Source organism: Brassica oleracea, chromosome C7 (genome assembly GCF_000695525.1).
Source record: "Brassica oleracea var. oleracea cultivar TO1000 chromosome C7, BOL, whole genome shotgun sequence".
Classification (NCBI taxonomy): Eukaryota; Viridiplantae; Streptophyta; class Magnoliopsida; order Brassicales; family Brassicaceae; genus Brassica; species Brassica oleracea.
The window spans coordinates 26,029,218-26,036,064 of NC_027754.1; positions in this window are offsets into that span (position 1 = coordinate 26,029,218).

Genomic DNA, 6,847 nt, shown 5'->3' on the forward strand with positions numbered 1-6,847 from the left:
AGGCTGTTGCCTCATCCTCGGTGTCAGCTTCCTCATCTGTTGAGGCAAGGGATGGAGATTTGTTTCTTGAAGAGGAGGGTAGAGCTGGTGGGTTTCTCTTCCGGCGGAGCAGCTGTTTCTTAGTGGCAGGAAAACTGAGTGACAAAGGGCCAATTGAGGGCTGGGGCTGGGGGGTAAGGAAGTCAAGGTCTGCTGTTTAGTATCCTGCTACAGCTCCTCTAGTCAGGATATCAACCACCTTCTTCATGAACTGAGCTTCAGCTTCAGCTTGCCTCTTCACAGTCTTACTCAACTCCTTGCACTTGTCCTTGAGCTTGAAGATAGTTCTGTCCTGAGCTTTGTTCCATCTTTGGAGATTGCCAATATACTCATAAGCTTAGCGAAAGGGACCACTGGCCAAAGCTCCAGGACGCTGCTCAAAGTGGTAACGAGGAGGGCCATAGAGGAGCTCAGAGTTTAAACCAGCAGTATCTTCCTGGTACATGCCACATTTATCCGCCGTCTTCTCTTCTTCTTTGGAGAGCTCATGCGGCCTAGAGGACCATGGGGTGCAAGGAAGTGTTCTTCTCCAATATCAAAGCTAATAGCTCATGGCTGCTTCAAGCTTGTTAGGTTCCAGTTTGGGAGAAGCATTTCAACATCCTTTGTAGACTGTAGGTAAGAGTCGACACAAACTCCATCGAACCTTCCACTAAAGTACTGAGCTTTCTTCAAGAAGTTTCCATCCAAGAAGGAGGGACCAGTTACATCATCTCCCTATCCTTGTACTCAAGCAATGGGGTTATCAAGCCACCAATTCCAATATAAGGTTCAGAGTCACTTGTTGTCCAAGCCCACTCTTTGTAGTGGATGAGGCGCTTCACAAAGAATCCCACCATTCCAAAGTTCTTGTAGAAATCAGTGCTGACAAGAGGCAACTGAGGGAGTGAAGCATAATGTTAGACGGTTTGGTGAAGAAGTTGTAGCTCTTCATCATTAACAGTTCCTGGTTCTTTCCTTGGGAAGATGGTGTAGACAATCAACCTGTGGAGATAGCACACTGAAGATGGCGAATGGAGGCATTCTTGTCACGGCTGGGCCTGCGATCCTTGCCCGCCAACACCTTCCAAACCAGTTTGGCAATGCTCTCTTCCTTGTAGGCATCATAAAGTATGGGGATGGATGATTCCTCCAAATCCTTAAGACCAAGTGCTTGTCCAATCTCCTTGAAGGTCATGTAGTGGACTTTCTCATGGACCTTAAATTTGATCTTCCCCCATCCTTTCCTCACATGCTTAGAGGTGTGAAAGGTGGCCTCCAATGATGCCGAGAACTGACATGAGACCTCTTCATAGGTAGGGTGAGCCATAGAGAAGAAGCTTTGCATGTTCATGTGCTCCAGCATTGACTTGATGTCTTCATCTATCTCTAACTCTTCCATAATCTTGATATCCGAAAATCTAGTTGGAGGCCAAAACACACCATTCTTCAAATGCTCAAACAACTCAGATTCTGTTGTCTTCTTGGTCCTATCTCTCTCGACATCAACCTCTTTTCCCTAAGACATCTTGGCTTTCTTGAGGGGAGCTTGGTCTTCTTTAGTGATGTCCTCACTGGCTTCCACTTGAGGAAGAGCTGCCCCCTTGCCCTTTGGCTCCTTAGCTCTCTTGGGAGGAGCTGACTTTTTACCACCAACAACTTCTTTCTCAACAATGGCAACTTGCTTTCCATCTCTCCTCTCTTGAGCTTTTGATTTATTTGCTGCCAAGGCTTGTTGCCTAGAAGTCCCTCCTGTTGCAGTCATGGAGGTTAAAGGCTTTCCAGTCCTAGCAGTCTCTTGCTTTGCAACCTCTTGCTTCTCAGCTTCCATCATGTGTTGATCCTTTCTCCCCATTTGTACCTTGCTCTGGAAGAATGGAAATGATGAGTTGAATCAAGAAAATAGACTACAGAGGCGAAAGCTTGGATTTAGAAAAAAGAATGGAGTGATTTGGTGGAAAATTGAGTGAGATATGAAGTGATTTGGTGTGGGAGGTTTTAGGGAGTTTGGTGTTTGTGAAAAAGAGAGAGAGAGAGTCGCGGTTAAGGCAAGTTTAGGGTTGAACCGGTCGGGTCGTCAGGTGTTTGGGTTTGGGCGCGGGTAATGAAGTCGTCACACGGGTAGGAAGACAAGGTGGGAACCCGCATCGCCGTTCCCGCGTGAACTCGTCGTCGACGACCAGCTTCATGTGCGCGGGTAAGCAAACCCGAGTTGGCTCTTCTCGCGCTCTCTCCAGCTCCGTGCGCACGGGTAATCGAACCCGCGGCTTCGACCCCGCGTCGGAACTCGACCACTTAGCCTCTTTTTTTTTTTTTTTTTTTTTTTTTTCCTAGTGAAGTATGTACAAGGATAGACATGGGACTTCCTCCCAAGTGAGCTTGTTTTAAGTCTCTAGCTTGACTTTGTTTTCCTTTGGCTAGGCGGAGACGAGGTCGGAGAGTGAAACCGATATTCCTTTCTCCTCCGTTGTGGTTCCCATGTAGAGCTTAACTCTTTGTCCATTGATTGTAAAGTCTCCACCATTCTTGTTCCATAACACAATTGCTCCATATGGCCTAACTTCCTTGATCTTGAAAGGACCAGACCATCTTGACTTGAGCTTCCCGGGGAACAACTTCAATCTAGAGTTGTAGAGAAGAACTTGATCTCCAGCATTGAACTCTCTCTTCAAAATCTTCTTGTCATGAAAAGCTTTGGTTTTCTCCTTGTAGATCCTTGAGTTCTCAAAAGCATCAAATCTAATCTCATCAAGCTCATTGTGTTGGAGAAGTCTCTTATCCTTGGCACTCTTGATGTCAAAGTTCAGTAACTTAACAGCCCACAATGTCTTATACTCAAGCTCAACTGGTAGATGACAAGCCTTTCCATACACAAGGTTGAAAGGTGTGGTTCCTATAAGCCCAAAGCGCATCATCAAGCTTGTCAGACCAATCTTTCCTTTTAGTCCCCACAATCTTCTCTAGGATAGATTTGATTTCCCTGTTGGAGATCTTAACTTGCCCACTTGTCTGAGGATGGTAAGGTGTTGCCACCTTATGCTTCACACCTTTCTTCTTGAGAAGACCTTCAAACAGCTTGTTGATGAAGTGAGAGCCTCCATCACTGATCACAACTCTTGGGACTCCAAACCTTGGAAAGATGGTGTTTTTGAACATCTTGATCACCACTCTAGAATCACTGGTGGGACATGCTACAGCTTCCACCCACTTGGAGACATAGTCAACAGCTACAAGGATGTACTTGTTGCCAAAGGATGATGGAAATGGTCCCATGAATTCAATACCCCACACATCAAAAACTTCAACTTCAAAGATTGGATTTTGAGGCATCTCATTCCTTTTGGTGATGTTCCCTCTCCTTTGGCATGAATCACACTTTGAAATAAAGTATTGTGTATCCTTAAACATGTGTGGCCACCAGAATCTAGCTTACAGTCTTGAAAGTAGCAAAATGACCTCCGTAGGATGATCCATGACAGTGTGTAAGGATCCCATCAACTTGTTCTTTAGCTACTACTCTTCTATAGAGTTGATCTCTACAAAGTATGTAGAGGTAAGGATCATCCCAATAGTATCTCTTCACATCTTTGTAGAACTTCTTCTTGGCATATCCCTCAAGACCCAATGGCTCTCTTCCACAAGCTAAGTAGTTCACCAAATCAGCATACCAAGGACATTTTTCTTTAGTTGCCTTCACTTCTTCAAGCTTCTTTCCAGTTTCACAAACTGCTACTACTGCTCTAATAGCCATGATCTGTTCTTCTGGAAGCCCTTCATCAATGGGGATCCCACACTCAATCTTCAGTCTAGACAAGAGATCAGCTACACCATACTCAACTCCTGGCTTGTCTTTGATCTCAAGATCAAACTCTTGTAGCAGCAGGATCCACCTCAAAAGTCTTGGCTTAGCATCCTTCTTGGCCAAAAGGTGTCTCAATGCAGCATGATCAGTGTAGACTATGAATTTTTACCCAACCAAATAACTTCTGAACTTCTCAAAGGCATAGACAATGGCTAGCAGCTCCTTCTCAGTTGTAGCATACTTCATTTGGGCTTCATCAAGAGTTCTACTTGCATAGTAGATCACATGAGTCTTCTTGTCTTTCTTCTGACCAAGGACAGTTCCCACAACATAGTCACTAACATCACACATAATCTCAAAGGGAAGATCCCAATCTGGTGGCTGCACAATGGGGGCACTAACCAGCTTATCCTTCAATGTCTTGAATACTCCTAGACACTCCACATCAAAGTTGAAAGCAGCCTCCTTGCATATAAGCTTAGTCAATGGTCTAGCTATCATGGAGAAGTCATTGATGAATCTTCTGTAGAATCCGACATGACCAAGGAAGCTTCTAATGTCTTTCACTGTCTTCGGCGGAGCTAACCCAACCATCACATCAATCTTGGCCTTGTCCACCTCAATACCCTTCTCTGACATCTTGTGTCAAAGCACAATCGCTTCCTTAACCATGAAGTGACACTTCTCCCAGTTCAGCATAAGGTTGGTGTCCTCACATCTCTTTAGGACCCTTCAAAGATTGGACAAACAAGCAGAAAATGAATATCCGTAGACAGAGAAGTCATCCATGAACACCTCCACAACATCCTCTATAAGATCAGAGAAAATAGACATCATGCATCTTTGGAAAGTGGTTGGAGCATTACATAGCCCAAATGGCATCCTTCATTAAGCAAAGGTACCGTAAGGGCATGTGAATGTTGTTTTCTCTTGATCATTTGGGTGTATGGGGATTTGGAAGAACCCTAAATACCCATCAAGAAAAAAATAATAGGTATGATTTGCAAATCTCTATAGCATTTGATCAATGAATGGCAATGGAAAATGATCCTTTCTAGATGCTGAGTTAAGTTTTCTATAATCTATGCACATCCTATGTTCTGTTATTTTTCTTGTTGGTATTAGTTCATCCTTATCATTTTTAACCACAGTAATTCCACCATTCTTTGGGACAACATGCACATGAGATACCCATTTACTATCTGAAATAGGGTAGATCACACTTGCATCTAGAAGTTTTAGAATCTCTTTCTTAACAACATCTTTCAAGTTGGGGTTCAACCTTCTTTGATGTTCTATAGAAGTCATAGATTCATCCTATAGATGTATCCTATGCATGCATAAAGAAGGTGATATCCCTTTAATATCATATAGTGAGTAGCCTATTGCCTTTATATACTTTTTAAGTTCATTCAAAAGTTTAGACAATTCAGTTTCATTCAGTTCACTACTCACAATAACAGGATATGTCTCATTAGTTTCAAGAAATGCATACCTTACACAATGGGAAAGAGGTTTAAGCTCCACTTTTGGTGCTTTGAGTTCACTCCAATCATCTTCTTGGAGGTTCTCTTGTTGATCAACTGAGGCAGCATGCTGAACTTCTTGTGGAAGCTCTATGAAGTTGTCCTCTCCACTTTTCTCCTTGTGGTAGTTTAGCATCCTCACATACTTTGCACTCTCCTTGTGAGAACCAAAATTCGCACTGTCGATTTACGTTTAAATTAGGAAACTAGGAAAACTCTAATTTCCCATAGGTCCCGGATCTCTGCGAGAGCCAACGGCAAGTGACCAAATATATGCGGAAATCATGAAAAGATAACAAACGAGTTTAGAGAAAACAGTAGATCTTATTTCGAGTCCGTCGATCTTTCTAATTATCTTCGAATACTTCGTATTTATCCGCGAAAACTTGACATTTATCTTTCCTTGCGAACCAAGCATAAACCGTCCTACGGTTTATGGTCTTTTGGTTAAGAAATCGTAAGTGGGCTTCGAGTCACGTCTTAGGTCTCTTTGGGCCGTCTTTTGACTCGAAACAGAAACGTTAATTATGGCTTCTTTCGATAAAAACGAACTTTCCGCGGTTTTTATCGTAAAATTCGATTGATGACTTCAAATGACGAGAAACATGAAATGGGTTGGCTACAGTCTTCAGGAGATAGCACTAAAGAGTAGACGAGAATGCATAGATTCGTGTCGTATCAATTTTTAAGAAAGCACGGTCGCTACGTAGCGACTGAGTCGTGTGCGTGCATTTCAAGACAAATTCCGGATTACTGTTTAGCCGTCAAGTTATTGAAGCGGTGGTCGCTCAATTGTTTTGGCTTTGCATGAAGGCTGTGCTCAGCTTTATAGCCAAGGACGTTGTTGCCAAAGGATTAGACCATGACACTTTCGTGCTGTCAATAAGGTCAAGTCGGTTAGAATTGTCCTTAAAGGGGATGTTGTAACCTAGTTCGGCTTCGAAGCAAAGGCGTAATTGGGCGAGTGATGAATGGCGTTTATCGAGATTGATATGCCGAGTATGCCCATGGGGGTAGAAAACGTTTTTTCTCTTTAGGATTAATTTATACGATGAAAGTTTCATATAATGTTTCCTTTATTCGTATGGAAGTTGTTTCCTTTGTTTCCAGGGAGATAAAGCCTAAGAAGCTCGATACAGAGCTCGTGCGGAGTCAGTTGCGGGGTGATTTCCTGCTCGGACGTGACCAAGCGGAATGAGAGCGGATGCCAGTGAGTCGCGGGGCTAAAGAATGAGACCTTTCAGATCATGGTGCGAGGAAGTAAAGTTTATATTGGTCATCCAATGTCGGATCATACAGCTTGTTTTTTTGCTATAAGGAAAGTACTTTTTCGTAAAACATGTTACGTTTACTTTCGAAAGTTACTTCGTATGACATGATCTTTACGAATTTATTAAATTGACGCGACATATGGATATGTCAAAAATAACGATTTTTCCCCAGATTTTTGAAAAATGTTTTCGCTTTTGTTTTTATTCTTCGGTGAAAGTTTCTCTGAGTC